Raw genomic sequence first — 23253 nt, 5'->3', positions numbered from 1 at the left:
CATGATCAAGTGGGAGTTATCCCTGGAATACAAGGATGGTTTGACATATGCAAATCAATAAATGTTATACACTGCATTAACAAAATGACACATAAAAATCATATGATCATCTCAATAGATATAGAAAAAGCATTGACAAAATGCAACATCTATTTATGAGAAAAACTCTCAACAAAGTGGTTATACATGGAACATACCTCAACATAATAAAGGCCATATATGACAAGCCCACAGCTAATATCATACTGAACAGTGAAAAGCTGAAAGCTTTTACTCTAAGATCAGGATCAAGACAAGGATGCCTACTCTCAACATTTTTATTCAACATAGTATTGGAAGTCCTACCCAGAGTAATTAGGCAAGAAAAAGAAATAAAAGTCATCCAAATTGGAAAAAAGAACTGAAACTGTCACTATTTGCATGACATGATATTATCCTAAAAACTCCACCAAATGACTATTAGAAATAATAAACAAATTCAGCAAGAGGGAAGGATATAAATTCAATATACAAAAATCTGTTACATTTTATACACTAATAGCAAACCATCAAAAAGAGAATTTTCTTTAAAAGAATCTGATTTATAATTGCATCAAAAAAATACCTAGAAATAAATTTAACCAAGGAGGTGAAAGAACTGTACACTGAAAACTGTAAAACATTGATGAAAGAAATTGAAAGAGACACAAATAAATGGAAAGAGGTTCAATGCCCATGGATTGGAATAATTAATATTGCTAAAGTGTCCATACCACCCAAAGTAATCTACAGATTAAATGCAACCCCTATCAAAATTTCAGTGACATTTTTCACAGAAATAGAAAAAAACAATTCTAAAATTCATATGGAACCACAAAAGATCCCATATAACCAAAGCAACCTTGAGAAAGAAGAACACAGCTACAGACATCACACTTCTTGATTTCAAACTATATTACAAGCTATAGTAATCAAAATAGTACAGTACTGGTATAAAGACAAATAAACCAATGGAACATTATTGAGAGTCCAGAAATAAACCCACACAGATACAGTCAACTAATCATTGACAATGGCTCTAAGAACACACAATAGGAAAAGGATAATCCCATCAATAAATGGTGTTGGGAAAACTGTTTATCTACATACAAAAGAAAGAAATCAGACCCCTATCTTACCCCACCCACAAAGATTAACTTGAAATGGATTAAGGACTTAAATGTGAGACCTGAAACCATAAAAATTCGAGGAGAAGACATAGGGGAAAACCTCTTGACATTAGTTTTGGTAATGATTTTTTGGATATGACACGAAAAGCACAAGCAACAACAGCAAAAATAAACAAACAGGACTATATCAACCAAAAAACTTGTGCACAGTGAAGGAAGTAATCAACGAAATGAAAAGGCAACATGCAGAATGGGAGAAAATATTTGCAAACCACACATCTGCCAAGGGGTTAGTACCTAAAATATGTGAGGAACTCATATAAATTAATAGCAAATAGTAGACGGACCTTCAAGATGGCGGAGGAGTAAGAGGTGGAGATCACCTTCCTCCCCAAAATACATCAACATGTGGAACAACTACAGAACACCTACTGCGTGCTGGCAGAAAACCTCAGACCTCCCAAAAGGCAAGAAACTCCCCACATACCTGGGTAGGGCAAAAGAAAAAAGAATAAACAGAGACAAAAGAATAGGGACGGGACCTGCGCCTCTGGGAGGGAGCTGTGAAGGAGGAAAGGTTCCCACACACTAGGAAGCCCCTGCACTGGCAGGGATGGGGTGTGGGCGGAGAAGCTTCGGAGCCACAGAGGAGAGCACAGCAACAGGGGTGCAGAGGGCAAAGCGGAGAGATTCCTGCACAGAAGATCAGTGCCGACCAGCACTCACCAGCCTGAGAGGCTTGTCTGCTCACCTGCCGGGGCGGGCAGTGGCTGCGAGCTGAGGCTCTGGCTTTGGAGGTCAGATCCCAGAGAGAGGACTGGGTTTGGCTGTGTGAACACAGCCTGGAGGGGGCTAGTGCGCCACAGATAAGCAGGAGAGACTCCGGGAAAAAGTCTGGACCTGCCTAAGAGGCAAGAGACCTTTGTTTCAGGGTACGCGAGGAGAGGGGATTCAGAGCACCGCCTAAATGAGCTCCAGAGACGGGTGCGAGCTGTGGCTATAAGCGCGGACACCAGAGATGGGCATGAAATGCTATCGCTGCTGCTGCAGTCACCAAGAAGCCTGTGTGCAAGCACAGGTCACTATTCACACCTCCCCTCCCAGGAGACTGTGCAGCCCGCCACTGCCAAGGTCCCGTGATCCAGGGACAACTTCCCCGGGAGAACGCATGGCGCGCCTCAGGCTGTTGCAAAGTCGTGCCAGCCTCTGCAACTGCAGGCTTGCCGCGCATTCCGTACCACTCCGTCCTCCCGGCCTGAGTGAGCCAGAGCCCCCTAATCAGTTGCTACTTTAACCTCTTCCTGTCTGGGTGGGGAACAGATGCCCTCAGGTGACTTAACACACAGAGGCGGGGCCAAATCCGAAGCTGAACCCCAGGAGCTGTGCGAACAAAGAAGAGAAAGGGAGATCTCTCCCAGCAGCCTCAGGAGCAGTGGATTAAATCTCCACAATCACCTTGATGTACCCTGCATCTCTGGAATACCTGAATGGACAATGAATCATCCCAAAACTGAGGCGGTGGCCTTTGGGAGCAACTGTAGACTGGGGCTTTGCTTTCTGCATCTAATTTGTTTCTAGTTTTATGTTTATCTTAGTGTAGTATTTAGAGATTATTAACATTGGTAGATTTAATTATTGATTTGGTTGCTCTCTTCCTTTTTCTCTTATACATATAGTTTTCTTTTTCCTTTTTTTCTTTTTGTGACTGTGTATGTGTGTGCTTCTTTGTGTGATTTTATCTGTATAGGTTTGCTTTTACCATCTTTCCTAGGGTTCTTTCTGTCAGGTTTTTTTTTACTATAGTTTTTAGTGCTTGTTATAATTGGTGGATTTGTTTATTGGTTTAGTTGCACTCTTCTTTTTTTTAATTACTTTTTTATTTTAATAAATTTTTAATTATTTTAATAAAGTTATTTCATTTTATTTTATTTTTTCTCACTTTACTTCTGAGCTGCGTGGTGGACAGGGTCTTGGTGCTCTGGCCAGGTGTCAGGCCTGAGCCTCTGAGGTGGGAGAGCCGAGTTCAGGACATTGGTCCACCAGAGACCTCCCGGCCCCTCATAATATAAATCAGCAAGAGCTCTCCCAGAATTCCCCATCTGAACACTAAGACCCAGCTCCACTCAATGACCAACAAGCTCCAGTGCTGGACACCCCATGCCAAACAACTAGCAAGACAGGAACACAACCCCATCCATTAGCAGAGAGACAGCCTGAAATCATAATAAGGTCACAGACACCCCAAAAGACACCACCGGACGTGGTCCTGCCCACCAGGAAGACAAGATCAAACCTTGTCCACCAGAACACAGGCACCAGTCCCCACCACCAAGAAACCTACACAACCCACTGAACCAACCTTACCCACTTGGGGCAGACACCAAAAACAATGGGAACATCGAACCTGCAGGCTGTGAAAAGGAGACCCCAAACACAGTAAACTAACCAAAATGAGAAGACAGGGAAATACACAGCAGATGAAGGAGCAAGGTAAAAACCCACCAGACCAAACAAATAAAGAGGAAACAGGCAGTCTACCTGAAAAAGAATTCAGAGTAATGATAGGAAAGATGATCCAAAATCTTGGAAATACAATGGAGAAAATACAAGAAACGTTTAACAAGGACCTAGAAGAATTAAACAGAAAACAAACAATGATGAACAACACAATAAATGAAATTAAAAATTCTCTGGAAGGAATCAATAGCAGAATAAGTGAGGCAGAAGAACAGATAACTGATCTGGAAGATAAAATAGTTGAAATAACTACCGCAGAGCAGAATAAAGAAAAAAAGAATGAAAAGCATTGAGGACAATCTCAGAGATCTCTGGGACAACACTAAATGCACCAACATACGAATTACAGGCGTTCCAGAAGAAGAAGAGAAAAAGAAAGAGACTGAGAAAATATTTGAAGATTATAGTTGAAAATTTGCCTAATATGGGAAAGGAAATAGTCAGTCAAGTCCAGAAAGCACAGAGAGTCCCATACAGGATAAATCCAAGGAGAAATATGCCAAGACACATATTAATCAAACTGTCAAAAATTAAATACAAAGAAAACATATTAAAAGCAGCAAGGGAAAAACAACAAATAACACACAAGGGAATCCCCATATGGTTAACAGCTGATCTTTCAGCAGAAACTCTACAAGCCAGAAGGGAGTGGCAGGACATATTTAAAGTGATGAAAGGGAAAAACGTACAACCAAGATTACTCTACGCAGCAAGGATCTCATTCAGATTCGACAGAGAAATTAAAACCTTTACAGACAAGCAAAAGCTAAGAGAATTCAACACCACCAAACCAGCTTTACAACAAACGCTAAAGGAACTTCTCTAGGCAGGAAACACAAGAGAAGGAAAAGACCTACAATAACAAACCCAAAACAATTAAGAAAATGGTAATAGGATCACACATATCAATAATTACCTTAAATGTAAATGGATTAAATGCTCCATCCAAAAGATATAGACTGGTAAAATGGATAAAAAAACAAGACCTGTATATATGCTGTCTACAAGAGACCCATTTCAGACCCAGGGACACATACAGACTGAAAGTGAGGGGATGGAAAAAGATATTCCATGTGAATGGAAACCAAAAGAAAGCTGCAGTAGCAATTCTCATATCAGACAAAACAGACAGTAGAATAAAGACTATTACAAGAGACAAAGAAGGACACTACCTAATGATCAAGGGATCAATCCAAGAAGAAGATAAAACAATTGTAAATATTTACGTACCCAACACAGGAACACCTCAATACATAAGGCAAATGCTAACAGCCATATAAGGGGAAATTGACAGTAACACAATCATAGTAGGGGACTTTAACACCCCACTTTCACCAATGGACAGATCATCAAAAATGAAACTAATAAGGGACACAAGCTTTAAATGATACATTAAAAAAGATGGAGTTAATTGATATTTATAGGCCATTCCATCCAAAGACAACAGAATAAACTTTCTTCTCAAGTGTTCATGGAACATTCTGCAGGATGGATCATATCTTGGGTCACAAATCAAGCCTTGGTAAATTTAAGAAAATTGAAATCATATCAAGTATCTTTTCCAACCACAACGCTATAAGACTAGATACCAATTACAGGAAAAAAAACTGTAAAAAATACTAACACATGGAGGCTAAACAATACACTACTAAATAACCAAGAGATTACTGAAGAAATCAAAGAGGAAATCAAAAAATACCTAGAAACAAGTAAAAAGGAAAACACGATGACCCAAAACCTATGGGATGCAGCAAAAGCAGTTCTCAGAGACAAGTTTATAGCAATACAATCCTACCTCAGGAAACAAGAAAAATCTCAAATAAACAACCTAACCTTACACTTAAAGCAATTAGAGAAAGAAGGACAAAAAAAAAAAACCCGATGTTAGCAGAAGGAAAGAAATCATAAAGATCAGATAAGAAATAAATGAAAAAGAAATGAAGGAAACGATAGCAAAGATCAATAAAACTAAAAGTTGGTTCTTTGAGAAGATAAACAAAATTGATAAGCCATTAGCCAGACTCAACCAGAATAAAAGGGAAAAGACTCAAATCAATAGAATTAGAAATGAAAAAGGAGAAGTAACAACTGACACTGCAGAAATACAAAGGATCATGAGAGTTTACTACAAGCAACTCTATGCCAAAAAAATGGACAACCTGGAAGAAATGGACAAATTCTTAGAAAACCACAACCTTCCGACATTGAACCAGGAAGAAATAGAAAATATAAACATACCAATCATGAGCACTGAAATTGAAACTGTGATTAAAAATCATCCAAAAAACAAAAGCCCAGGACCAGATGGTTTCACAGGCGAATTCTATCAAACATTTAGAGAAGAGCTAACACCCATCATTCTCAAACTCTTCCAAAATATAGCAGAGGGAGGAACACTCCGAAACTCATTCTACAAGGCCACCATCACCCTGATAACAAAACCAGACAAAGAAGTTACAAAAAAGAAAACTACAGGGCTTCCCTGGTGGCGCAGTGGTTGAGAGTCCGCCTGCCGATGCAGGGGACACAGGTTCGTGCCCCAGTCCAGGAAGATCCCACATGCCGCAGAGCGGCTGGGCCCATGAGCCATGGTCGCTGAGCCTGCGCGTCCGGAGCCTGTGCTCCACAACGGGAGAGGCCACAACAGTGAGAGGCCCGCATACCGCAAAAAAACAAACAAACAAAAAAAAACTACAGGCCAATATCACTGATGAACATAGATGCAAAAATCCTCAACAAAATACTAGCAAACTGAATCCAACAGCACATTAAATGGGTCATACACCATGATCAAGTGGGGTTTATACCAGGAATGCAAGGATTCTTCAATATATGCAAATCAACAAATGTGATACACCATATTAACAAATTGAAGGAGGAAAACCATATGATCATCTCAATAGATGCAGAGAAAGCTTTCAACAAAATTCAACACCCATTTAAGATAAAAACTCTCCAGAAAGTAGGCAAAGAGGGAACTTACCTGAACACAATAAAGGTCATATATGACAAACCCACAGCCAACATCATTCTCAGTAGTGAAAAACTGAAACCATTCCCACTAAGATCAGGAACAAGACAAGGTTGCCCACTCTCACCACTATTATTCAACATAGTTTTGGAATTTTTAGCCATGGCAGTCAGAGAAGAAAAAGAAATAAAAGGAATCCAAATTGGAAAAGAAGAAGTAAAACTGTCACTGTTTGCAGATGACATGATACTATACAAAGAGAATCCTAAAGATGCTACCAGAAAACTACTAGAACTAATCAATAAATTTGGTAAAGTAGCAGGATACAAAATTAATGCACAGAAATCTCCTGCATTCCTATACACTACTGATGAAAAATCTGAAACAGAAATTAAGGAAACACTCCCATTTAACATTGCAAGCAAAAGAATAAAATACCTAGGAATAAACCTACCTAAGGAGACGAAAGACCTGTATGCAGAAAATTATAAGACACTGATGAAAGAAATTAAAGATGATATAAACAGATGGAGAGATATACCATGTTCTTGGATTGGAAGAATCAACATTGTGAAAATGACTCTACTACCCAAAGCAATTTACAGATTCAATGCAATCCCTATCAAACTACCATTGGCATTTTTCACAGAACTAGAACAAAAAATTTCACAATTTGTATGGAAACACAAAACACCCCGAATAGACAAAGCAATTTTGAGAAAGAAAAATGGAGCTGGAGGAATCAGGCTCCCGATTTCAGACTATACTTCAAAGCTACAGTAATCAAGACATTATGGTACTGGCACAAAAACAGAAATATAGATCAATGGAGCAGGATAGAAAGCCCAGAAATAAACCCATGCACATATGTCACCTTATCTTTGATAAAGGAGGCAAGAATAAACAGTGGAGAAAAGACAGCCTCTTCAATAAGTGGAGCTGGGAAAACTGGACAGCTACATGTAAAAGAATGAAATTAGAACACTCCCTAACACCATACAAAAAAATAAACTCAAAATGGATTAAAGACCTAACTATAATGCCAGACACTATAAAACTCTTAGAGGAAAACATAGGCAGAACACTCTATGACATAAGTCACAGCAAGATCCTTTTTGACCCACCTCCTAGAAAAAGGGAAATAAAAACAAAAATCAACAAATGAAACCTAATCAAACTTACAAGGTTTTGCACAGCAAAGGAAACCATAAACAAGATGAAAAGACAACACTCAGAATGGGAGAAAATTTTTGCAAACGAATCAATGGACAAAGGATTAATCACCAAAATACAAGCAGCTCATGCAGCTCAGTATCAAAAAGCAAACAACCCAATCCAAAAATGGGCAGAAGACCTAAATAGACATTTCTCCAAAGAAGATATACAGATTGCCAAGAAACACATGAAAGGATGCTCAACATCACTAATCATTAGAGAAATGCAAATCAAAACTACAATGAGGTATCACCTCACACCGGTCAGAACGGCCATCATCAAAAAATATACAAACAATAAATGTTAGAGAGGGTGTGGAGAAAAGGGAACCCTCTTGCACTGTTGGTGGGAATGTAAATTGATACAGCCACTATGGAGAACAGTATGGAGGTCCCTGAAAAAACTAAAAATAGAACTACCATATGACCCAGAAATCCCACTACTGGGCCTATACCCTGAGAAAACCATAATTCAAGAAGAGTCATGTACCACAATGTTCACTGCAGCACTATTTACAATAGCCACGACATGGAAGCAACCTAAGTGTCCATCGACAGACAATGGATAAAGAAGATGTGGCACATATATAAATGGAATATTAGCCATAAAAAGGAACGAAACTGAGTTATTTGTAGTGAGGTGGGTGGACCTAGAGATTGTCACACAGAGTGAAGTAAGTCAGAAAGAGAAAAACAAATACTGTATGCTAACACATATATATGGAATCTAAAAGAAAAAAGAAAAAAAATGGTCAGAAGAACCGAGGGGCAAGATGGGAATAAACATGCAGACCTACTAGAGAATGGACTTGAGGATATGGGGAGGGAGAAGGGTAAGCTGGGACAAAGTGCGAGAGTGGCATGGACATATATACACTACCAAACGTAAGGTAGATAGCTAGTGGGAAGCAGCCGCATAGCACAGGGAGATCAGCTCGGTGATTTGTGACCACCTAGAGGGGTGGGATAGGGAGGGTGGGAGGGAGGGAGACGCAAGAGGGAAGAGATATGGGGACATATCTCTTTGTTTCACTTTGTTATAAAGCAGAAACTAACACACCATTGTAAAGCAATTATACTCCAATAAAGATGTTAAAAGAAAAAAGATGTGACAGATATATACAATGGAATATTACTCAGCCATAAAAAGAAATGAAATTGCGTTATTTGTAGTGAGGTGGATGGACCTAGAGTCTGTCATACAGAGTGAAGTAAGTCAGAAAGAGAAAAATAAATACCATATGCTAACACATATATATGGAATCTAAAAAAAAAAATGGTTCTGAAGTACTTAGGGGCAGGACTGGAATAAAGACACAGATGTAGAGAATGGACCTGAGGACATGGGGAGGTGGAAGGGTAAGCTGGGATGAAGTGAGAGAGTGGCATGGACATATATACACTACCACATGTAAAATAGATAGCTAGTGGGAAGTAGCTGCATAGCAGAGGGAGATCAGCTCGGTGCTTTGTGACCACCTAGAGGGGTGGGATAGGGAGGTGGGAGGAAGACGCAGAGGGAAGGTATATGGGGATATACGTACACGTATAGCTGATTCATTTTGTTATACAGCAGAAACTAACACAGTATTGTAAAGCAATTATACTCCAGTAAAGATGTTAAAAAATTAATGAATAAATAAAAACAAATAAGATATAAGGATGTAATGTACAGCACAGAGAAAATAGCCAATACTGTATAATAACTTTATATGGAGTATAATTTATAAAAATCTCAAGTCACTATGTTGTATACCTGAAACTAATATAATATTGTAACTATACTTCACTAAAAATAAAAAAAAAAACATGGAAATAAGATAGAAAAAAAGTACCTTAGGTGGTAAACAATATCTGTGGCTTTATCTTGTAATAGTTGGGTAATTATTTAGCACAACAGTGTTGATATGATTAAATTATAAAGTGAGAGAATTTTTTAAAAAAAGAAAATATAATAATAATCCAATATTTAAATGGACGTGGTACCTGATAGTCTTTTTTTTTCCCAAAGAATATATACAAATGGCCAACAGGCCAATGAAATGCCGCTCAGCATCACTAATCATCAGGGAAATACAAATCAGAACTATAATATCACCTCATACCTGTTAGTATAGCTAAAATCAAAAATACAAGAGTTAACAAATGTTGGCGAAGACGTGGAGAAAAGAGAATCCTTGTAATTGTTGCTCACAATGTAAGTTGGTGCAGCCATTATGGAAAACAGTATGGAGGTTCCTCAAAAAATTACAAATAGGGCTTCCCTGGTGGCGCAGTGGTTGAGAGTCCGCCTGCCGATGCAGGGGACATGGGTTCGTGCCCCGGTCCGGGAAGATCCCACATGCCGTGGAGCAGCTGGGCCCGTGAGCCATGGCCGCTGAGCCTGCGCGTCCGGAGCCTGTGCCCCGCAATGGGAGAGGCCACAACAGTGAGAGGCCCGCGTACCGCAAAAAAAAAAAAAAAAAAATTACAAATAGAACTACCTTATAATCACGCAATTCCACTTCTGGGAATATATCTGAAGGGAGCAAAATCAGTATTTCAAAGAAATATCTGTAATCCCATGTTTGTTGCAGCATTATTCACAATTGCCAAGACATGGAAGCAGTGTCTGTCCGTGGACAAATGAATAGAGAAAATATAATACAAATGTAATGGAATATTATTTGGCCATAAAAAGGATATCCTGCCATTTGCAACAACATGGATGAACCTAGAGTGTATTATGTTAAGTAAAAAATCAGGCAAAGAAAGACAAATACCACATGGTATCACTTATATGTGGACTCTAAAAAAAAAAAAAAAAAAGGTAAACTCACAGAAGCAGAGAGTAGAATAATGGTTACCAGGGGCTAGGGACTGGGAGATACGGGGAGATTTCAGTTAAAGTATACAAACTTTTAGTTATGAGTAAGCACTGAGGATCTAATATATGGCAGAGTGAGGATAGTTAATAATACTGTATTGTGTACTTGAAATTTGATAAGAGTAGATCTTAAGCATCCTCATCAAAAAATAAATTAATTAAAAAGGTGATGGATGCTAATTAACTTGATTGTGGTAATCACAGTGTATACTTATATCAAATCATCACACATACTTTAAATATGTACAATTTTGTCAATTATACCTCAATAAAGCATAAATAAAAATAAAGTTGGTGATCAGTTTTTGTTAAAGATGTACTGCAAACCTAAAGATCCTCATTTAGGAATTTGGAGAATCTGTGCTTTTAATTGAAGGATAGAGCCATGAGATGATATCACAGATGCTATATAATAAAATTAGGCTTCGCATCACTACCTTTTTTTTTCTTCAGGACTTGAGTTGTGACTTCCGTGTACTAAATAATATGAAATATACCTATATTTTACTATGTCTGTAAATATTAATCTTGTCAGTAAATATTTTTCAACAGTTTTTTTTTAATGGGCAAAGGACTTGAATAAATTTTGCTCCAAAGAAGACACGCAAATAGCCAACAAACACATGAAAAGATGCTCTACATCACTAATCATTAGGGAAATGCAAGGCAAAACCACAATGACATACTACCTCACACCCATTAGGATGCTAGTATTAAATAAAAAAAAAAAAAAAAAGAAAAAACCCAGAAAATAACAAGTGTTGAGGACGTGGAGAAATTGGAACACTTGCACCTGTTAATGAGAATATAAAATGATGCAGCTGCTGTGACACGGGTTCGTGCCCCAGTCCAGGAAGATCCCACATGCCGTGGAGCAGCTGGGCCCGTGAGCCACAACTACTGAGCCTGCGCGTCTGGAGCCTGTGCCCCGCAACAAGAGATGCCGTGACAGTGAGAGGCCTGCGCACCGCGATGAAGAGTGGCGGCCCCCTCTCGCCGCAAGTAGAGAAAGCTCTCGCACAGAAACGAAGACCCAACACACCCAAAAATAAAAATAAAGCCAACCAAATTAAAAAAAAAAAAGAAGAATTAAAAGCAGGGTCTCAAAGAGATATTTGTACACTCATGTTCATAACAGCATAATTCACAATAGCCAAAGGTGGAAGCAACCCAAGCGTTCTGATGGATGACTGGCTAACAAAGTATGGTCTATACATAGAATGGAATATCATTCAGTCTTATATAGGAAGGAAATTCTGACACATGTTCCAACATGGATGAACCTTGAGGACATTATGCTAAATTAAGTAAGGCAGTCACAAAAAAGAGAAATATTGTATAATTCCACTTATATGTGGTACCTAGAGTGGTAGAAATCATAGGGACAGAAAGTAGCATGTTGGTAACCAGAGGCTGAGGGGAAGAGGAAATGGGGAGTTGTTGTTTAATGGGTGTGGAATTTCAGTTTTGCAAAATGACAAGGTTCTGGACATTGGTTGCACAACAATATGAACATAATTAACACTACTGAACTGTACACTTAAAATGGTTAAGGTGATAAATTTTATGTCATGTGTACTTTGTCACAATTAAAAATTTTAAAAAGAAAGAAAATGAAGGAATAATGCCAAGCAAACTATGTCAACATATTATCTCAAAACACCCACGTTAGCCAGGAAAAAAAACTAATGTTCTATTCATCTCCAAGTGCAAAATAAGAAACAAATAACCTCAAAACATCAGTTACAACAATATCAGATCAAACTGAAGAAGCTAGAAAAAAGTCAGGCAATTAATAACTAAAAGCCAAAATGCCTCCTGTAATTGCATAATGGCTCATTTTCCCTGCTGCCTAGAAATTGTCAGCCCTGTGTTTGGAACCAATGAAGCAAAGGGAATAGAAAAGGGAGCACTTTGGAATAATGCTATTAGTAGGTGCATGGTAGCATTTTAGATGGCACACAGGCAAATTATAGAGTCAAAATGTCTCCACAGCAGGTTGATAAGTCTGCAGATGTTAGTGATTGTGTTCAGTAATTGTATTGGTAGGAATCCCTAAAGAAAGGACCTTGGAAGAAGCATGTCTCTTTTGCAAAGAAGTACCAAAACAAACCACAGGTGATGAAATATTTGAAGTGATAGATGGAAGCATCGAAACAAATAGTATCAAAACCCTGCATAAATGTAGGGACTGATGGTATAGCTGCAGTGACAGGAAGGAATAAGTGATGTGCATCAAGCATTTATTCTGAAAATTGTGAGACACCAGTAATACCTTATTTTATTCATAGAGAAGCCTTCATATGAGCAATTTTACCTATAGATCTGAATTTATATTGAATGATACTATAAAAGTGGTGAACCTAATGAAATTCAGGCTATACCGTCCCATCTGTTTTCAGCTTTTTCTACATAAATGGTATCACAATACCCATTTCTGATGTTTCATGCTGAAGTGCATTGGCTGGCCAGGGAGAGAACTGTGTCAGGAATTTATGGACAAAAGGAAAAATTAAAAATTAATTTATGAATCATTCATACTATACAGATATACTAAAAAATAGTTCATGACTTTCTAAATGATTTAACTAATAAGTTTGAGCATCTGATAGAAATTAATTAAAAATTATAAGAACTGCATGAAAACATATAAATGTGGGTGGACAAAGTTTATGAATTCAAAGCAAAATTTACCTTTCGATAAGTGGGGTTAATGTGATTTACTGGTGATATTAATCAAGACTAATAAATGAATCCTAAAAATGATTAAAGACCAATAGAAGAATATTTGTGTAGGCTTAAGGAAAAGCTTCATTATTATTTAGAAATACTAATATGATCAAATTTGATTGCATTCTAAATCTATTCACATTATCATAAGATATTATATTTGGTAATGAAAGAAAAAGAAAAGCTGCTGGATTTAAATAAAGAATCATCTTACCCTTAAAGTACAACTTAAAGAGATCAAATTATATAAATTCTGGCGAGTGGCGAGGGGAAAGTTTCTGCCCGCTGAGGAATAAAAGACATTATTCTGCCATTTGGTACAACATATGTGTTCCAGTGCTAACTATTAAAATCTTGATTAAGATTTATGTGCAGCCATTTCAAATATAAAACCCAATATTAAAAAGTAAGTTCGTGAAAGCAAGATCAAGTTTCTCATTAGAGATTATTTTCAAAAAGTAAGACTTTGTATTTCATCTTCTAATCACAAGTATATAATATACAGAAAAATGTAATATATGTAAATGTAAATCCCCTCCTGTTTACTCCAGTGAGCTACAGAAATAGAATATCATCATTTTCTATGTGTGCAATCATGTAACAAATGCTGGGAAGCAATGTTTTAATATATTATATGCACTGTTTATACTCAAAAGAGTACTACAGTATGCAGCTTTCCCCAAACTGACTCAATCATAGAACTTTTCTTGCGTGTAACTGGTTCATGTCTTATGGATCACTAGTGTTTCATAGAACACAGTGTGGAGAAACTGAGGTGATCTAAACCTCTCACCACACAGATGAGGAAACTGGTGTCGAGAGAGAGGAAGTAAATTGGCCAAGGTCGTATCAACGTTTTCATATCTCTGAACCAAGTTGAATACATTCTTGGATGATACAGAATCTGCTGATATTATATTGAAAGCAGAGCAAGCAATAGCATGTGGAGTTTTTCCAGAAAGAATCCCTCAAAGTTCAAGTGGAAGTTACTTTGTGAAAGATCTTTTCTTTCTTCCTTTTTTTTTTTTTCTTTTTTGCATCTCTCTGCTTTCAAATCATTTGCTCTTTTCTCTTCTCAATCATTACATGGCTTCCCCAAAGAGGCAATCAAATTAGGATTGGGATAAACCCATAAACAATTCTTTATTGTTTTTTTCTTAATAATGACCTGTCATCATTTTAACTTCAGCTCCCTCAGAACTAGAGTTGCATTTATCCTGTGGTCTCCTGTTTTAGAATGCCCATCCTCATTTTCTATTATCACGTAATTCCTAGGACTGATTTGCATTGTATGCATACTTGTTTTTTCAATCATTCGGCTAATTTGGCTAATCAAATACCCTATTTTTCAAAGATTTAACTCGTTTAATCATGCAGCAGTTGGAAACATGGACAGCCACTGCAGAGTTCCTGAGCCCTGAGATTCCACAAACCCAACATGTGAGGTGGGGAACAGAGGCCAGAGCCTTCCAGCTTCAGATCTCCAATTCTCATCTTTAATTCTTTTTCTTAGACTTCCCATAAGAGTTAAAAGAGAGCCATATAGTCTGTATCTTGCCCCTTGTCACATGTTGGGTGTTAAAACTGCCTTGGAGATGGGGTGACAACAGGACATGTATTGGGCCTTCTCCTCATGAGAACTGAAGCAGGGCTGAGCTGAGAGAGGGGTAGGGCTGTGACAAGGACACAACAAAAGCCTCAGTCATTCCCACAGGGAGCTCTGGAGCTGGGACAACCCTTCAGAGTTGTCCCCAGCCGGGCGAGGGTCCCAGGCCTTTGGACCCCTACATCGTCCAGTCATTGGATGCCATTTAGCCCCTGGAAGGGGCATGAAGTTGGGCGAGGCAACTGTCTTCTGTTGAGGGCAGTTCCCAGTGCTCGGCGGTAAAGTGGCAGCAGCGGGGGGAATAAATCCTTCCTTTTAGAGGAGGCATCGGGAAGTACAGCACAGCATTCGCCACCACGGAGCTGCTTTGGACTTCAGGCCGGTCAGGTAAATACTCACCAGCAAATGCGTGGGCTCCATGCTGTAGCTGGAGAAACGTTCTTCAGACCCGCCAACCCCCCTAAATGAAGGCAAGTACCACCACCTGGAACCAGGTTGTATGGTTCAGTGCAAAGTTCAGGAGACCTGGAAATACCGGATGCTTTGCACAGCATAACCCATGGTTATGGATGCCAACTACCGAGTCAGTCCCCTGGTCCCTTGCCATATGGTATTTCTAGATCCAGGGTTGTCTCACTGTGCTTGGGAATCAGCTCCAACCCTTTCCTCTGGGAAGCGCTGTGCACCAGGCAGAGCTGTAGTCACCTCCAGAGTAGCGCCCTCCAGGCAGGTACCCAAGCAGCATCAGGCACCCTGGGATCCCACTGCACAAAGCTGTGCTGTCCTCCCTCCCTCTTTGGGGTTTGTCGTGTAGGTACCAAAGCAGCACTGACCTCTGCCCCGGACTCTCTGAAATGTTTAAGGAAACAACCTTCAGTCTTTATCTGCAGCTCTCTCCTCTTCTGGCTCCACCACTGGACTCAGTCCTTGGGGACTTGGCTGGGACACGCGTCCAAATGACAGCCCCTGTGCTATGCTACGCGGTGCAGCCTCGCTGTCGACATCCCAGGTTCTGGATTTGAAGCCGGGCTCTGCTGCTCACTACGTGCTCCCACTCAAGTTACCGAAACTCTCTGTGTCTCCCCTTCCTTATCTGGTAAAAGAAGACTTAATACTTCCTACTTCAGAGGTGGGACAATTTTAAAAATTAATATATGCCGCATGCTTAGAATAGCGTGTGGCACAGAGCAAACACTCAGTAACATGACTTCTTTTTGGAATTGCCCTACCCTCCAAGCACTAACCCAGGCCTGGCTAACTGATCTCTTCCCTGAGGATTTCTCCCCAGCAATTCCTCAGTTCCTTACGCAGATTTCTGATTGTCCGGCCTCTTGGCACAGTAATGAGCACAGAGCAGGCCCCAACTGCAGGCAGCCGGGTCCATAACCACCCTTGGCACCTCTGACCTAGTACCAAGGGAGACCCACCCCCAGCCCTGGCTCAGCGGACCTCCCAGACAGGCAAGGAGCCCAGGTCCCTGATGAGTGTATCTTCTGTACTTCCTGCGGCACAGAAACAGCATGTCTCTCTTTTCAATCCCCCTTCCTCACTTTCTAATCATTGCCTGTGCCGTGTACGTTCCCCTGGGCCTCTCGCTGCCCGCACGCCTCCTCCCCTCGGAGCTCGTGATTGGCATCAGCAAGACCCTGCCTGGCCCTGCGGTCCCCTCCCACACGCAGCGGGACCTCAGTGACTGTTCTCAGCTGCCCGTCCTCTTGCCAAAGTGCAGCCCTGACTCTGTCCCTGGCTGACTTCGGCCCAGTCCCTTCCCTTCTCTGGACCCAGCGGCTTTACTTATCCCTGAAAGCTCAGAGCTAAGCAGGATGATTCATCGGCTCCCTCCAGCCCTAACAGGACGTCGTTGGGGACAACAAAGTGCAGAGGCGTGGGCTTCAGACACGGATGCGAGTCCTGGCTTCACACGCTCCCACCATGTGGCCTTTCGCAGCCTCTCTAAGCTTCAGCTTCTGCATCTTCCAAGAACAGATGACGGTTCTAGCCTAATAATAATAATAATGCCCTGACCCCATCTCCTTCCTGTCCTTCAATGCAGACTTTTCCAAGAATCCTTTACTCAGCTCATCTGAATGTGGTTTTTTTCCCCCCATAATTAGGTCCCTGTGACACTGAACTACTCTCTTTCTGAGTGTACAAATGATGTGTACCTTGCATTCACATCATTATTATGGGGTGGGGACAATGTCCCCCCTGTACCCTATGCCAGCCCAACACAGGGTCTCACACATTGTAGGTCCACAAAGGACATCCTTTGATTTGATCATAGAAAAGAAACAAAGGCTCAACTGTACCCCTCATCTCTGAAGTCCTGGCATCAATGACACATCAAAGGAGGGGTACCCCTGGGGTACACAGAGTAGGGGGTATAGTAGGAGACTTTGCAAAATGTAACTTGGGAAACCAGAATTTACACCTGAGGGTTGATATAAATCTAAGGAAAATAAACCAAGTCAGGCCCCTGACCCTTCCCCATGGCCCCCACCACTGCCCTTCACATAATTCCAGATGGCCCCTCACTGGGCTCTCAACAGCACCCACCAGTGTTGTTTATGTGTCACGAGGTTTGCCCCCTTTTGTGGGGAAAACCCAGGAGGACCCGGGAGCGAAGGCAGGTCAGGCTGCACCTGCCCACACTTAGGGTTTTGTTTTACAAACCCAAAGGACGCAGCTCTGCTCTATGCACGATTCCACACACACATCTGTTGTCCTGTCGCATGTGGGGAAAAAATGAGAATAATAAAATCATCTGTCCTTTTTTATACCCAGGCCATCACTTCCAGACTCGACTCTAATTATTTTAACCACCACAAAACCCTCTTCAACAAAGGAGCACACCAATTAATTTTCCCTTATCCGAGATGAGGTCATAATGCATTCCTCCAGGAAAGACAAGCTCTGGATACTGGAAAAGAAAAGAGATTTTAGGACTCCATTGTCATCTCTAATCCTCCTTATGAGACGAAGCTGGTTTTCTTGTCACTCAAACAGGTATTTACTTGGAGCTTGAAGTCATATGAGCCTATAGGGTCCTCAGGCAGAATTACAACGGTGGTAATTATTCGACTCCTCTTTCGTCTTATTTACTGCTCCTTGAAGTGTCTTGCGTGCAGGCAGGCCCAGAATGCAAATGATACGATTGCTTTCATTAAATCATCGTTTTATGACTGTATAATTTCAGTAATTAAAACCTTTACTAATATATTCTATGAAGCAGGCAGAATGTTACACTAATGTATGGCCCTTATTAATTTTTGAAAAACAGGGGTGAAATTTGAATAACCTGCTTCCTCACACTTAAGAGCTCTGGAAAGAAAAAAAAAAAAAAAAGAAGCCGGATACAAGTTTGATTAATGTAAACTAATTAGCATTCATTGTTTTTTATTCCCTCTTCCCCATCTGAAAAGTCACATTAGCGGGTATTCACATTGCCTACTGCATATTTCAAATCCTATCTTATTCCTGGCATACCTTTGGGTTTGTGACCAAAGGAGAGAGTCTGCCGACCTTTAATCATCACAATTAGAGTGTGAGAAATCTAAAACATCATCTCTGACTTCCTTGTCTGTCTCAGAGAGTTCTAGGAGCTCTTGTTTTCCCCCAAGCAAGACCTTTCTATGTCCTGAGGAATACTGGCTACACTTGATTCGTTTTTTTTTTTTTAAGATTAGTTTTTATTGGAGTATAGTTGATTTACAACGTTGTGTTAGTTTCTGCTGTACGGCAAAGTGAATCAGTTATACATATATCACTCTTGTTTAGATAAATGGTACAAATGAACTTCTTTACAGAACAGAAATAGAGTCACAGATGTGGAAAACAAACTTATGGTTACCAAGGGGAGGAGGTGGGGGAGGGAGATTGGGATTGACATACACACACTACTATATGTAAAATAGATAACTAATAAGGACCTACTGTATAGCACAGGGACCTCTACTCAGTACTTTGCACTTGATTCTTTAATGTGCCTATGGGCACGCGATCACGGGCATCCGCAGGCACACGCAGCCATGCACAGGCTCAACCAAACACGGAGCTGCTACTTGGGTGCTGTTCCCAAAAGATCAGTAAGAACTAGAATCTGGAACACAGATGGTTTCAGTTAGATCTGGAAGCAGGTCTCCTGCACTGCTTTCATCTTCCATATAACCAAAGAGGTCAAATGCTCACGCTCTGTAGTAACAGTTTCAAAAACACATTGGGATGTACAGTGGCTGAATTCAATTTAAGTATTAGTTTAAAAATAGCTCTTCTATCTGCAAGTCAAGTACCAAAGTCCTTTCTAAAAAGAACAATTTCCAGTCTGAAACTAAAATCCCATCTCAAGAAACCCCGAAGGGGATCGTCTTTTGTTTTTCTCGTTTGTTTTTTAAATTTTATTTATTTATTTTATTTTTGGCTGCGTCGGGTCTTAGTTGTGGCACGCAGGCTCTTTGTTGTGGTGCGCAGGCTTCTCTCTAGTTGTGGCGCGTGGGCTCTGTAGCTTGTGGCGCGTGGGCTCAGTAGCCCCATGGCATGTGGGATCTTAGTTCCCCGACCAGGGATCAAACCCACGTGCCCCGCACTGGAAGGCGGATTATTTACCACTGGACCACCAGGGAAGTCCCTCATCTTTTGTTTCTATCAAACATTTAAGTAAGCAAGTAATTAGCTAGGGTTAGTACATCAGTAATTTTGACATCCGGGTTTTGTTATACTGGTGTGTGCTGTCGTTCAACAACCATCATCCCTAATATCAGCTTTTTTCAACTTTTTTTTTAAACTTCTAGTATGTGCCAAACTCTATTCTGAGCTCAGGATCTAAAGCTATCAGTGGCTCCACATTGCCTATAAAATAAAGTCCATTCTTCTAAGTCCTCCATGATCTGGCTCCAGACCTAGCTTTGCCAACATCATCTTCATCATTCTCATACATTCACCTTCAGATCTACTTCCTGTTCCTGATACACAGCTTGTATGAACCATCTCTGCCTCTGCTGATGCCAGTTCGAAGGCCCTGTTCCCTGGTGTCTGCATGTCCAATTCCTTTGCTCCCTAAAATGCAGCACGAATGCCATCTCCTCTTTAAGTCCTTTCCATATATAGGGGATCCATGTTCATACCTGTGTTCATATCTGTGTCCCACAGGTCCTTATTGCTTGGGGAAATAAAAGGTGCCTTCTCTCGCAGATAGTGACTAAGGAACTGACCCCTAGTAAAAGTAGCCCTGTTTGACCCTGATTAACTACGAGGACTTGCTTGGCCCAGGCTTTGTCCTTCAGTCTTTCCCTGAAGAGACCTGTTGTAAACATCCACACTATAACGCACACACAATTCAAATTGATGGCAAAGTTAAATGAGGACTCTTGGGAAAGATGTGAATTTCATGAAGTCAATGAAAGTGATGTTGGAGAAGTGTCTAATCTTGTGCTAAGTCACTGACACGTAACAACTGAGGAAGAGAATATCAAAGAGGGTGATACCTTCGAATGGGCTTTAGGAAACAATGATCTGAACACCAAACAATTAGGACAGGCCTTTGGAAAATTAAAAAAGCCCTCAAACATTTTGGAAGAAAAGACTGCCTTTTTGATTAGTCCAGGAAAGTGGAAAGAGAAGTGAAGAAGGTTGTCTTATGCCGTCATATAGTTTTGTCTGACAGTGATGCAAAAAATTCTGTAATCAACCCTGGTTTCAGTTTTCATACACCCTAAAATTTAGTGGAAAGTTGTAATTATAACTTAAATTGTGTTACAGCAAAGATAATTTTATTTTTTCATAATTTTGAATTTGGTTTCCCTCAAGACAAAGTCCCAAACTGTTCACACTAGTTACTAGTTAATGCCCCATTTCAACAGGCTTTGCTTAGAACCAACTATCCTTGGATAATAAGGACCTCCTGCACCACTACCGCGATAGCATCTCTTCCTTCTCTGAATATGTGTAGCCCTTTATCTGCACTTCTCACCCTTCAGCTGATGTTACAGCTCTTTAGGAACCAGTATTATCTCCCCCCATCTTGAGGCAAGACCTGTGTATTCAGTATTGGAGGTTGAGTGTGGCCTTTGCTGTCAGGCTGCCTACAATGAAATCGCACTTCTAACTCCTTCAAGCTGTGTAGTCTTGGGTGGTTTCCTTACCCTTTCTGCACCTCAGTGGCTCATCTGTAAAATGGGGACAATAAAAGTGTGTACCCTATGAGGTTTTTTTAAAATGTATTTTATTAATGTATATTTGATTTACAATGTTGTGTTAGTTTCTGGTGTATGGCAAAGTGATTCAGTTATACATATGTATAATAGTTTGCATCTGCTAATCCCAAACTTCCAATCCACCCTCCCCCATAACCCTTCCCTCTTGGCAACCACAAATCTGTTCTCTTTGTCTGTGAGTCTGTTTCTGTTTCGTAGATAAGTTCATTTGTGTCATATTTTAGATTCCCCACGTAAGTGATAACGTGGTATTTGTCTTTCTCTGTCAGACTGACTTTACTTAGTATGATGATCTCCAGGTCTAGCCATGTTGCTGCAAATGGCATTATTTCCTTTTTTATGGCTGAGTAATATTCCATTGTATATATGTATATAGCACATCTTCTTTATCCATTCATCTGTGGATGGACATTTAGGTTGCTTCCATGTCTTGGCTGTTGTGAACAGTGCTACTATGAACATACGGGTGCGTGTATCTCTTTGAGTTATAATTTTGCCAGTCCCGATATATGCCCAGGAGTGGGATTGCTGGATCATAGGGCAACCCTATTTTTAGTTTTTTAAGGAACCTCCATACTATTTTCCATAGTGGCTGCACCAATTTACATTCCCTCCAACAGTGTAGGAGGGTTTCCTTTGCTCCACACCCTCTCTAGCATTTGTTATTTGTAGACTTTTTAATGATGGCCATTCTGACCAGTGTGAGGTGGTACCTCATTGTAGTTTTGATTTGCATTTCTATGAGGTTGTTTTAAAGACTAAATTAAGTAATAGACATAAAAGATCTTAGAATAATGCTTAGCATGTGTTAATTATTCAGTTAGTGCTAACCATTTTTAATGTTATTTCCATCCCCTGGAATGTCTAGGGGGAAACCACTTTTACCTATTCATGTAGGTATCTCCCATGTGGAGGTACGAACTTCTGTCACTGTCCTCTCTCCCCTAACTGGCTTCACCCTGGGCAGGAGATGTGACTTTATCTGATTAGAGGTTTTGAAGGAATAAACTGGGCATATTGACGTTGACTCAGCTCCTTCATTTTTCCTCTTGGGACCCGGGCTGCTCGCCAATACTGGCACCAGCCCTGGCCTTGTGGGGAGGGGGCCTGGGGTACCCAGATCTTCTATAACTGGGTCACTTTACCTAATTTGAAGATTCAGTTAAGAAGCCCATTTGCTCTTAGTCTTAGCTACATCTTTCAACCAATCAGTACTAACTGTGATATTTCGGTCTCCATCTGCCTTATTGTTTGTCCTATTTTTCAGTTAGTTCAGAACTTGAGTGCAGAAAAAATTGCTATTTACTGGAGGGCAGGGTCTCCTTGAAGATTCCTGGCTGGTAATTCGTTAATGTTTGCTGGATAGATGAATAAATAAAGGCATAAATTCCAGATTCTAGTTTTGCTTCTTGAAACATTATTTTTCAGATGAGAAAGACCGCAATATAGCAAGCAAAATCCTTATTGTGTTTGGGTCCAGTGAGTCCTATTAAAGGATTTATAGAAAATCAATCACATACACTCCTGTGTGCAACATAGGATCACCCAAAGGGGAAAAAAATGATACTGAAAATACAGTAGCTGCTCCCCAAATCCCTTCTCCAATGGCCCTTTCAACTCAAAGATCTGGAGATTCCAGCTCTTCATCCATTGTTCCAAAGATGCCAGCTCTGAGCATATAATATGCCTCATACCTGACCTTTTCTGGTCAGAAATTTGCTTTGTGAATTAAGAGACTGGCGAAATGGTCAGCCTCTGCTTGTGATTTGATAGCTATTGACATTTTGTGTTTGTGAAACTTTCTTCTCTCTGCTGGAACTTTCTTTCCCCTAAACTAGCTGGGTTTCTCCTCAGGCATTGCTTGCACATCCCTTGTGCACCGTCCCTCCCCAGCCCAGTGCTTCTCATTGCTCACCAGCCCTGATACCCCCCATACCCCCGAGTGAGGCCAGCAGGAGCCCCCAGCCTCCTCGCCTGGTGCTGCTGTGGGCG

This window comes from Orcinus orca, chromosome 1 (assembly GCF_937001465.1).
Source record: "Orcinus orca chromosome 1, mOrcOrc1.1, whole genome shotgun sequence".
In the NCBI taxonomy this organism is placed as follows: domain Eukaryota; kingdom Metazoa; phylum Chordata; class Mammalia; order Artiodactyla; family Delphinidae; genus Orcinus; species Orcinus orca.
Note: the sequence above shows the minus strand (reverse complement) of the source record.